General features: G+C 42.9%; 1 long non-coding RNA gene across 1 annotated transcript; it reads right to left on the bottom strand.

Moving 5' to 3' along the window:
- Positions 1-6,330: 6,330 nt before the first annotated feature.
- Positions 6,331-11,082, bottom strand: LOC141408216 (uncharacterized). The gene is made up of 2 exons (XR_012421402.1): positions 10,882-11,082; positions 6,331-7,517 (listed from the first exon to the last, which is right to left on the bottom strand). It is a non-coding gene; the product is annotated as an uncharacterized lncRNA (long non-coding RNA).
- Positions 11,083-12,324: the final 1,242 nt, after the last annotated feature.

The following is a 12,324-nucleotide window of genomic DNA, read 5'->3' on the forward strand; positions in this document are numbered from 1 at the left end:
TAACACTAACTTCAGGACATTTTAATTACTGCATAATCAATGCATTTTCATTTCGCAGAAGCCACTGGCAATGAGTTTATGTGACTTGTACCCAAAGGATGCCTGGTTAATCCTTGCCTATTGAAGATGAAGGGCACCATGTCCTATCTGCTGGCCACCTCTTTCTTAGGAGAGGCCAAAAATAAAGTAGCGTTTTTCCATGTCCCTTCAGCACTGCCAGCCATGCTTTTATTTACTTATTTATTGTTTAGAGACGGTCTTGCTTTGTCATCCAGGGAGGAGTGCAGTGATGTGATTCCAGCTCGCTGCAGTCTCTAACTCCTGGGCTGAAGCCATCCTGCTGCCTCAGGCTCCCAAGTAGCTGGGACAACAGGCAGGTATGACCCTGCCTGGATAATTAAAAAAATTTTTTTCCTGTAGAGTCAGGGTCTTGCTATGTCGCAAGGGTGCTCTCAAACTCCTGGCCTCAAGCAATCCTCCTGCCTCAGCCTCCTAAAGTGCTAGGATTAAAGGCGTGAGGCACCACGCCTGGCACACCCATGCTTTTATGCTCAACAATTTGTGCCTCCTTTGGAAAAAGTTCACACTCCTGTTTCACATGATGGATAATACGCATCTGTAGGTGTTGTTTTATTGAAAAAGTGTTTTAATTTTTAAAAATCCATGTTAAATGTTCAGAACATAGAAAAATATTTTCAAACTTTGGAACTGCAATTATGTTTGCAGCTTTCTAGAAATAGAGATATCTATTAATGCTAAAAATACTAGATCAATCATCTTAATAATAAAATCTTATTAAAACAGTCTTTTCTCACCACAGGAATGCTAGTTATGAGACTTTGGTTAGGGAGATTTCCTTCTGCAATCCATAGATCTTTCTCCAAGTGTTTTTGTTTACTGAACATTTTGAGATTTCTCAGAAGTCTTCCTGTGACACACTGCTGCAGAAACCCCCTTTCCATACACAAAGGTCAGCTGAAGTAGCTGAAGGATAATGGAATAGCCCTCTCTTCCTTGACTATGAGCTGATAGCAATCAGATGAAATGCAACAGAGGTAAAGTCAATGCACATAAATAAAAAAGTGTTCATTGATGTTAACCCTAACCTTAAACGAGTTCAGGAAGGAGTAGGCCTGGTTTGACAGCAGCTCATGTGAAAAAAGACACAGAGGCAATGCATATGTGGGGACAGGGGGAATATGGGAAATCTCTGTACCTTTCAGTCAATTTTGCTGTGAACCTGAAGCTGCTCTAAAATGTACAGTCTATTAAAAAAGGAAAAAAAAGAGAGATATTAATTGACCTTAACTTAATATATAGCAACAGTCTGTAAAGGCTGTTAGATGCACCAATGCAACGTAATAGAAGTGTTATATTGTGTTCAGCCTGGGGGCCAGGGAAAAGAATCACTCTCTTCTTACAGTTTTACCATCCCTGGGGTGTTATTCTGAGAACCACTCTTAAAAGAGACAAAGACAAGTGAGAGGCTTGTAGATTAGGACAATTAGCATGGAAAATAAATTTAGAATCTATAATGCCAGGAAAGACCAAGGGAATACCAGTGTGAACAACGGTAACATTTTAACTTAGGTAGCACCTCACAATTTCCCAAGCACCTTTATTTTTATTATTTAATTTGATGCTTATATTGGCTTTGTGAGGTAAACCTTTATAAAACGGTAAGCCGTTTTATAAAGGAGGAAACTGAAGCTCAAAGAGATTAATTTCATTTTGCTCTAAATAGCATGGTGGTTAAGTGGAGATGTTGGGACTAGAATGCAGGTCTCTTGAATTGTGTTTAGTGTTCTTTCAATGACATAAGACATCCTGCGCTTCTGTGGAAAGTGAACCTAGGGCCAATAAGTATTAGTGAAGCAGAAGGCAGTAAATTCAATATAAAAAATTTTCAAAAAAACTGGCAAGAACTTTCTAATATTGGAAGGGCTAGCCCCCCAAAGTTGCCAACTTTTCCAGTGGAAATTAGATAATGGTCCTTCAAGGATATTGTAGCAAAGATTCCAGTATGGAAAAAGATACTGGACAATCTTACTGGTTTCCATAACTGTTATTTTATTTGTATTAGACTGGGAAGGAAACAAACATATAAATTTGCTGCTGTGTTTTCATTTATGTTTGCTAACTAGAGCTGAGATCTGAAAACAAAATTCCATTTGAAAAATATTATTCAGGCTGAGTGGCAGATGAATGACTCATTGATATGTTTTTGTCAATCTTAATTCTGTTTATCTACTGGTCATAGCACATTGGTGTTGATTTCTCTTATACTTCAGCCAGGTCTCTTAATACCAGTTACACAGAGAGACAAAGAACAAGAGAATAGTTACGAAAAATCAGACTTTAGGAACTGAGCTGTCTGGGTTGAGGTCACCTAAAAAGCTCACGAAGTCTGATGTTTGTGCAGCCTCAAGTATCTTTATTTTTTACTGTGTGTCTGAAGCTCATGACACGATCGAGGTTAGTAACTATGGAGACTGGTGTGATTTATTTACCACTGAGGAGGTTTAGCACTGACAGAATCAGAACAGGCTTCCTCATGCAAACGGAGTGCCTGCCTATCCTTATTAAGGGGATCTGGGAAAACAAAAAGATGAATTAATGCAACTGATGAATTAATGCAATTAAATGAAGTCACGTGAGATCAAAAAGGAGAAAGAAAGGGCTTGAAGAAGCATGGGAACTCCTGTTCCTTTTTTTTTTTTTTGTGAGACAGATTCTCGCTCTATTGCCCAGGCTGGAGTGCAGTGGTGTGATCTTGGCTCACTGCAAGCTCTGCCTCCCGGGTTCACACCATTCTCCTGCCTCAGCCTCCCAAGCAGCTGGGACTACAGGCGCCCACCACCATGCCCGGCTAATTTTTTGTATTTTTAGTAGAGACAGGGTTTCACCATGTTAGCCAGGATGGTCTTGATCTCCTGACCTCGTGATCCACCCACCTCGGCCTCCCAAAGTGCTGGAATTACAGGCATGAGCCACTGTGCCTGGCCATCCTGTTCCTTCTCATCCCTGTGTCTCTGCTTATATAGTTTTCTCTTTTCAGAATGCACTCCTTATCCAGGGTAGTGATCTTCTAGCTCACCCCACCAGTCTAAAGTCCACCTCTTACACAAAGTCTTCCTGATAAAACTAACCAACATTTATGTCTCCCTTTTTGGACTGTGTCAGACAGTTTCTGTACCATGCCTATTTGCAGTGAATTACATTCATAACATGGGCTGAACATTGTAATGATTGTTCCCAGGGTTGTCCCCCATGGATGTGCATTTTGTGTTCTGCCCAAGGGCACCTGGTCAAGGAGCTGAGTGAGAGCAGAGATCCAGCGCATGTTCCTTTCTCCATGCCAGTAGCATCCCTAGTGCCTTTCGGAATTCTCAGGAAACATCAGTAGATGAGTGCTGGCCCTGGCTGTCCCTAAGTATTACCCTTGTGTTCACCATGTCTCCCCATTGGGTTTGTATATCCCTTGAGAGCAGGCGCTCTGTCACATCAACTTCTGCATTCCCCATAGGGCCTAGCCTTAGATAAATGTTCCTTCGCTTGACTTAACACAGACGAGGAATAGAAAGAGGTCTTTTTTTCTGGAAGTGAAGCGCAGGGAAGGTGGTCTACAAAGGAGAGAGAAGGAAAAAGTCCTGGGGAAAGAAAGTGGAAGCAAAGGGGTTTGGAAATGCAGAGACTGGGCTGGACGCAGTTGCTCACACCTGTAATCCCAGCACTTTGGGAGTCCGAGGCAGGTGGATCACAATGTCAGGAGTTCAGGACCAGCCTGGCCAAAACGGTGAAACGCCGTCTCTACTAAAAATACAAAAATTAGCCGGGCCTGCTGGCAGATGTCTGTAATCCCAGCTACTTGAGAGGCTGAGGCAGAGAACTGCTTGAACCCAGGAGGCAGAGGTTGCAGTGACCCGACATCGTGCCACTGCACTCCAGCCCAGGCGACAGAGCGAGACTCTGTTGCAAAAAAAGAAAAAAAAGAAAAAAAAAAAAAAGCAGAGACCATTTATTGGTACTGCTTTTTTTCTTGAGCTCCGGCAGCAGATTGATTTTCTTTGGCATCTCTGGCTCCTAATCTTTCGTTCTATCCAAGGGCTAGAAGAACCGGAAAGAAGTTCTCAATGGTAAGGTGCTGGGCATATGGGGGCGATGTCAGCACGTCTGGGTCCTGCTGGTTGCCGGGGCTGGGCTGGGGGTCTGAGTGTTTAGGACAGGGCCCAGCATGGGTTTGGAATTACAGAAGATCAGCAAAAGTGATCTTCAGAAGATGACCTGACATATTTCACTGGATCTCATGGGAAAAATCCCAAGGAAACCCTTCCTCTCCCAAACAACATTTCTCTTCCCTTTTCAAAATGAAGTTACCCTCAAGCACAGCCGTGTCTTTGGCAAATCATATTTTCTGGTGGGGCTTACCTCAGAGTCCTACATCAGAACCGGGCATAGCTGACTACCTTTGCATTGAATTTCTCTTTTTTCAGAGTCAATGTCAATTATGCACATGACTTAAGAAGAAATCACTGGACCGTTTCATTGTTTCCTCCCTGAAACTTCCCCTACCTCAAACCCCAAACCAAAAATACCAAAACCTCACCACTCTTGAGCAAGCCACCAGAGGACTGAGAACATGTCTGAGGACTGGCTGTGAGCAGCCAAAGACCAGTTGCAGACAGAAAAAAATAAGAAATGCATCAAAACTATGGAAATCTGACCAGGCACGGTGGCTCATGCCCTGTAATCCCAGCACTTTGGGAGGCTGAGGTGGGAGGATCGTTTGAGTCCAGGAGTTCGAGACTAGCCTGGCCAACATAGGGATATCGTGCCTCTATAAAAAATAAACAAAATTAGCCAGGTGTGGTGGCACACGATTGTAGTCGTAGCTATTTGGGAGGCTGAGGTGGAATGATCACTTGACCCCAGGAAGTTGTGGCTGCAGTAAAAAAAGCATCTCTTAAATTTTCATACTTTCTGGAGACAGTGTCTTGCTCTCTTGCCCATGCCACTGCCACTGCCACTCCAGCCTGGGCAGCAGAGTGAGACCCTGTCTCAAAAAAAAAAAAAAAAAAAAAAAAGAAAAAGAAAAAAAAGAAAGCATGACAATTTAAGAGTTGCTTTTTGCTTTGTCAGCAACAAAACTGGATTCGTTTACTACAGGCAAAACTTACTAGGTGGGATGGGTTTTGGATGATCAGAGGAAGTTGAAAATGTTGCCAATAGAACAGTTCTAAGGAATGATTAAATCTCCCTCTTTGATGTGAGCACAGACCTCATTAGCTAGTGTCTTTCACATCTGGGTAGAAGTAGCACAAGTAAAATCACGGTGTGATGCAGCATAAAACAGATGGGATTTTTACTGAACAGTGAAACAAAAAGCACATCATGAAAACTCTGTCTCCTGAAATAGATCCTTTTTGTTTAAATACACCCTGATATCCATAAACAACAATAATGAAGCTCCCTTGAGGTAGATGCTGCAAAAACTGTCTCATGCCTACTCAAACCAGAACTTCTGGTTTGTGGTACGGAATGGTCAAAAGGTTCTTTCAACTTAGCAGCTTTCTTCTTTGTAAACCTGGACTAAGTAGACTTCTGGGACCTGGGACAAGTCACTCCACATACCCAAACTTCAGTTAACTCGTCTGCGACATGGGGTTTAATGGTGCCACATGGGGTTGCCATGATCATTAAATGAGATGATCCACAGAAAACAGATGTTTAGGGCTGGGTGCTGTGGCTCACGCCTATAATCCCAGCACTTTGGGAGGCCGAGGCGTGTAGATCATGAGGTCAGGAGATCGAGACTATCCTGGCTAACATGGTGAAACCCCGTCTCTACTAAAAATACAAAAAATTAGCCAGGTGTGGTGGTGGGCGCCTTTAGTCCCAGCTACTCGGGAGGCTGAGGCAGGAGAATGGCGTGAACCCGGGAGGCGGGGCTTGCAGTGAGCTGAGATCCGACCACTGCACTCCAGCCTGGGCAACAGAGTGAGACTTTGTCTCAAAAGCAAACAAACAAACAAAACAGATGTTTAGTGCAGTGCCTGGAGCCTAGGTCTCAATAATGTTTGCTATCTTTACGGTTTAGCCCCATGGCTAAACACCTGGACTCCAGTGTGTCTTGGGCTCCTGCCATTACTATTAATACTTACTGGCTGTGCAACTTTCAGCCAGTTACTTAACTTCTCTGTTCATCCATTTTCTCAACTTTTAAATGAGGAGAAGACTACCAAATACTTGTATGGTTATTGTGAGGATAAAAGGAAGTAAGCCTTTGGAGCACTGCTAGGCACACAGTGAGCACATACTAAGTGTTAATTATTTTTATTATTCTGCAAATAGAACTTTGTTGTTGATAAGATGCTTATTCTGCCTGCTCTGCATTCTCTACCCCAAATCTTGGAATTCTCAGACTGCATAGCTCATCCTCTTTTTACATTTGAACTACTAGAAATGCCTCAATTCACAAAACCTGTGGGGTACCATTCCCTCTCTCCTGGGGGGGGGGCACATTCAGTAGTGTACAAGTGGTGGAAGCAGGACCCTTACCTATGCAAGAGCCCTGATATTAGCTCCCGTGGGTCTCCCTCCACCTTGCGCCTTCCCCAGCTTAGTCCTGGGGGCTCAAAGATCATCCTAAGGATCTTGGGGGCCTGTAGAACTGCCAGTCCCTCAGCTTAACCCAGGTTCTTGAGGAAGCCCCAGAGGCCTGGGGAGGACTCCAGACTGTAGAACAGAGCAGAGCTCCCAGCCCCATTTGCTAATCAGCCTGACTTTTCTATACTTCAGGGAGATCTAAGACTTAGGAAGGTCATCCAGGTCTGGATGCTATTTTCTAGTGGTGGTATCAGGGTGGGAGTGTCTAGATTTTCTCAACTAAATTGCTTCATCAACATACAGTTTCTATTTTCTGTTTCTCTCATACATAAATCCAATCCTAAAAGCTTGTGTCTTTCTGCTGATAAATCCAACACTAGCCATGAGGGAGAATCCAGTGTGAGAAAACAGGGTCAGTTTCAGGCAGCACTGTAAAAGTACAGGAAGGGAAATTGACCCTTAATGAGAACTTACTATATGTCAGCCAATGTGCTTCATATGCTTTGAAGCAAAAAAGCCCTAAGAGGTAGGTACCATAATAATTCCCATTTTATGAATGAGGATGTTGAAAGTCAGAGATGTTAAAAAGGGTCACAATGACAGTTGGTGGAGTCTGGAATCAAACCCCATTTTGTCTGACTTCAAAGACTGTGTACTTGACTGAAAGTGTGCAGTTTTCTCTCTCTGATCCTCTCCTTTTTCAGGTGTGTTCTATTCCTTAGTCCCATCTGTGATGGTTAATTTTACACGTCAACTTGACTGGGCTCAGGATGGCCAGGTAGCTGGTAAAAAAATCGTTTCTGGGTGCGTCTGTGAGGATGTTTCCAGAAGAGACTAGCATTTTAATCAGTAGACTGAGTGAAGGTCAGCTCTCATTAATGCAAGTGGGTGTCATCCCATCCATTGAGGGCCTGAATGGAACAAGAAGGCACAAGAAGGGTGAATTTGCTATCATCTTGAGCTGGGACATCCATTGGCTCCTACCCTTGGGTCAGAGCTCTTGGTTCTCAGTCTTTGACCTCTCACTGAATCACACCCCTGACTTCCTATTTCTCTAGCTTGCAAGTGGCACATCATGGGACTTCTTGGGGTCGACAATTGCCTAAGTCAATTCCCATAATAAATCTCTTCTGATATATATATATATATCTCTATCTCTTATTGGTTCTGTTTTTCTTCAGAACCCTGACGAATACAACATCCTTTTCAAAAATCTCCTCTCAGAAGAGGAATTTTACAGTAGACATTTAAGTCTTTGTGTAAATTTTAAATCAATGTGTCACATCTGGGCATGGTGGCTCACGCCTGTAGTCCCAGAACTTTGGGAGGTGAGGCGGGTGGATCACTTCAGATGAGGAGTTTGAGACCAGCCTGGCCAACATAGTGAAACCCCATCTCTACTAAAAATACAAAAAATTAGCCAGGCATGATGGTGCGTGCCTGTAATCCTAGCTACTTGGGAGGCTGAGACAGGATAATCACTTCAATGTGGGAGGCGGGGGTTGCAGTGAGCCAAGATCGTGTCACTGCACTCCAGCCTGGGCAACAGAGCGAGACTCCATCTCAAAAAAATAAAAATAAAAATAAATAAATCAATGTGTTACAATTCCAGGGAAATAGTCTCATTTTAAGACCCTTTGCTGATTCTAAAATAAAAGCTTTATTTCATTGAAGAGATTTAAGGCATTAGCAAGTAGGTGGGGGTGGATTTTGGAAATTTTTCTCCTAAAATAACATAATTCTCACTCTAAGGCTGGTCTTGCTAATAATAGCAACCACAACAATAATGATTTTTAATAACAGTGACTACAATGACCATTGAAGTGACATGTGATAGGTATAAGTGGGCTATGTCCTTTATGTAAATCTTTTTTTTTTTCCAAGATGGAGTTTTGCTCTTTTTGCCCATGATAGAATGCAATGGTGCGATCTTGGCTCACTGCAACCTCCGCCTCCCAGGTTCAAGTGATTCTCCTGCCTCAGCCTCCGAGTAGCTGTGATTACAGGCATGCGCCACGCCTGACTAATTTTATATTTTTGTAGAGACTGGGTTTCTCCATGTTGGTCAGGCTGGTCTCGAACTCCCGACCCTCAGGTGATCCGCCTGCCTTTGCCTCCCAAAGTATTGGGATTACAGGCGTGAGCCACTGTGTCCAGCTTATGTAAATCATTTTATTCAATCCTCACTGCAACCCTTGTAGGATGATGTTATTATATTATCCATTTATAAATAAAGAAATTGAGGCTGAGACAGGTTAAATGATTGCTTAGGAGCATACAGATAGTAGGTGTTAAAGAATTGGGATTTGGGCCAGGCACGGTGGCTCACACCCAGCACTTTGGGAGGCCGGGATCACCTGAGGTCAGGAGATTGAGACCATCCCGGCTAACATGGTGAAATGCTGTCTCTACTAAAAATACAAAAAATTAGCTGGGCGTGGTGGTGGGCACCTGTAGTCCCAGCTACTCAGGAGGCTGAGGCAGGAGAATGGTGTGGACCCGGGAGGCGGAGGAGGTTGCAGTGACCCGAGACCGTGCCACTGCACTCCAGCCTGGGTGACAGAACGAGACTCTGTCTCAAAAAAAGAGAGTCTGGATTTGAAGCTAGGGCTGTGTGTGTCTTCAGAGACTGGGTGTGGACTTATCCTCCATGCCATACTGGAGAAAACTAAGCTTTGGGGGAACCTTTGTGAGACAGGCCAAAAGTCCTCCTTACCTTTCTTTCTGTAGGTTTTCCTGCCCTTCTTGCACAGATGGCCATAAATACACGATTAGCTGGCAGTGGCTGCCTTGACTGAGTCTCCATCTCACAGAAGCGGCAATAGAGTGATTCTGTTTCTGGCATCTCAATGCGGGCGCTGCTGAGTCGTGTGCTTGCCAGAGCCTTAGCTTAGTCAGATCCTGCTCTGTTAACTCTGTACCTTGTTGCAGTGGTGTGATGGTCTCAGGCTCCTTTTCTACCTACATGTAAGATTTTATACTAACTTTTTTTTTTTTTGAGACGGAGTTTTGCTGTTTTTGCCCAGGTAGAGTGTAATGGTGTGATCTCGGTTCACTGCAACCTCCACCTCCTGGGTTCAAGCAATTCTCCTGCCTCAGCCTCCCGAGTAGCTGGGATTACAGGCATGTGCCACCACGCTCGGCTAATTTTGTATTTTTAGCAGAGACAGGGTTTCACCATGTTGGCCAGGCTGGTCTTGAGCTCCTGACCTCAGCTCATCCACCCTCCTTGGCCTCCCAAAGTGCTGGGATTACAGGCGTGAGCCACCGCGCCTGGCCGTAAGTGAATTTCTGAGGAAAAACAGGCCAAAGTTTGTTTTTTTGTGCATGCTCAACTAGACAACCTGAAAATGGAGTTAAAACATTTCACAGTCCCAGAGATTTCATAGGTTATGAGTTCTTCCTGTTTCAGGTCAAGCCCCCAAATACTCAAAATACCTCCAAAATAATTATTCTTACTCTGTTGAAAGGAATCAATGTTTATAAAATACAGGAGAGAGCCTGAAGACTGTGCTTTGTCTCTGCCTAATGTGATGTTCTCTGATGGTTCTGTTAAAAGGTACAAGAGAAGGTCCATGTATAATGCATATTCAATTCTGCTATAGAAGAAAGCAAATGGAAGGGATAAAGCATACAAGAAATACCGAGTGCACATAGAAACCAAGCTAGCAGCTTATGAGATATTGGTATAACTCCCAGGATGTTAAGTTTAGATAATGAGTAAGGAAATAGCTTGCGAGGCAGGCAGAATTCATAAGACGTGTTAAATATAGAGAGTAAGTTAGTAATCTGTAAAACATATTAAAGAAAGATGGAATAAAGGAATATATGATGGGAAAAGAAAGAATGTTATTTATAAATAGAAAGGGATGAAAAGATTAAGTCCTAATCATGCCCCTCTGGTCTGACAGCTTTGTCATTCCTAAATTGCCCATCCAGTGGTGATACCCATTCTGATCCCACATGTTAGTGTCCAAGAAATGCACCTAAAACCAAGAGGTGCTCAGCAGGCTGATTGGGAAGCCATAGCTGTGGCCAAGTCTACTTCCCCTGGACCTCTTTGATAGAGCAAGTGTGTCACTGGCCCAGGGCACCTTCTCTCTGGGATCCCCTTGCTGCAAGCTCATCACTTTATTTCTGGTCCTCATAACCACACATCAGTGGGAGACGCTGATGTGGCAGAGAGAGACAGGAGACACACGCATTGCCCCTGCCAGGACTCAGGTAGCATGGTCTTTCCAACCGTTGCATCCTATCCTAAGGGTGTTCACTTACCTGTCTCTTTCACGTTGCTTTTTGTGGTGTCAATATTGCTAAATCATGCAATTCGAGCATAGTTTTGAGGCTTTGAGCCTTTCCACCAAGGTAGGTTCACACACGACATCCATATTAATTTCCATTTGAATCTTTTCACTAGTATCATCTGTTTCTTTGGATAACACATCAGCAGTAGATGCTTTCACTTCATCAGAGGACCTGGGAAAGAGCCGTGCCAGCAGAGTTTGGAATGGAGGCAAAACTAATTTTGGAGAGCTCCAATGTGTGTTGAAAAAGAAAGCAATCAAATAATTGTGTTGTATCACATCCTGAATATGGTCTCAGGCCCTCTGCCAGGTAGTCAGAGAACATTTTTTATGAATTTGATTTTTTTTTCTGTTAGGAAAATTACCAAACCTCAGATTCAACCAGAATAGCACAAGAAGAATAGCATGAGCTCTCTGTCATTCATTCAGAGTATATTTGGGAGGAAGAAGAACAATGGTTTGTAAAATAGGTCCATACATAACGCATGATGTCAATAACTCTGGGTGGCTTATAGCTCACACTGAGTGACCTTCTCAATATATTATTTATGCCTTTCATGTTTTTTTCCAGTATAACATCTTTTTTCCCTCTGGTCAAATATTCTATTGCTCATTTATTGTGTTTTGACCACAAATTTCTTGCCACTATCAGTCACATGGCTCTAAATGAAATATAGATTATAAAAGGAAACACTTCCCACACATTAATAAAATGATTTCCAGTTGGTCTTAAAAGTGTCTACAATTCCCTCTGGAGGTAAGCATTTATCTGCTAATGCTTATCACTTGGGACTTTCCCTGCTCTGTTTCAAAAGTGGGAACTTGGAGATTAAAGCCAGTGTTTCAGGAGATTAGTACAGTCATGTGCCTCATAATAACATCTTGGTCAAGGATGGACTGCATGTATTACAGTGGTCCCATAAGATTACAAACTGTAGTTTTATTGTACCTTTTCTGTGTTTAGATATGTTTACATAGGCAAATACTTACCATTGTGTTACAATGGCCTACAGTACATAGTACAGTTATGTTTTACACAGGTTTCTAGCCTAGAAGCAATAGCTAGACCCTGTAGTTTAGGTGTGTAGTAGGCTACACCATCTAGGTATGTGTAAGTACATTCTATGATGTTCACACAACGACAATATCACCTAATAACAATTTCTCAGAATGTGTACCCATCGTTAAACAATGCATGATTGTATTGAGAAACGTAAAATTGGATACAATAAATATCACACTTCTATAAGAAGGTTTTAAGCACTATACAGTGAAATTATGTCTCTCCTCCAGAAAACAAACAAATCTAAAACAACAAACTTTTCAGTGTGTCAGGAAATACAGAGCTTGGTCCATCTGTGATCAGGAGGAATGAAGTTGTGTATTCAGAATGATAAAGTATAGGTGTGTGCGA

Source organism: Macaca fascicularis, chromosome 12, assembly GCF_037993035.2.
Source record: "Macaca fascicularis isolate 582-1 chromosome 12, T2T-MFA8v1.1".
In the NCBI taxonomy this organism is placed as follows: Eukaryota; Metazoa; Chordata; class Mammalia; order Primates; family Cercopithecidae; genus Macaca; species Macaca fascicularis.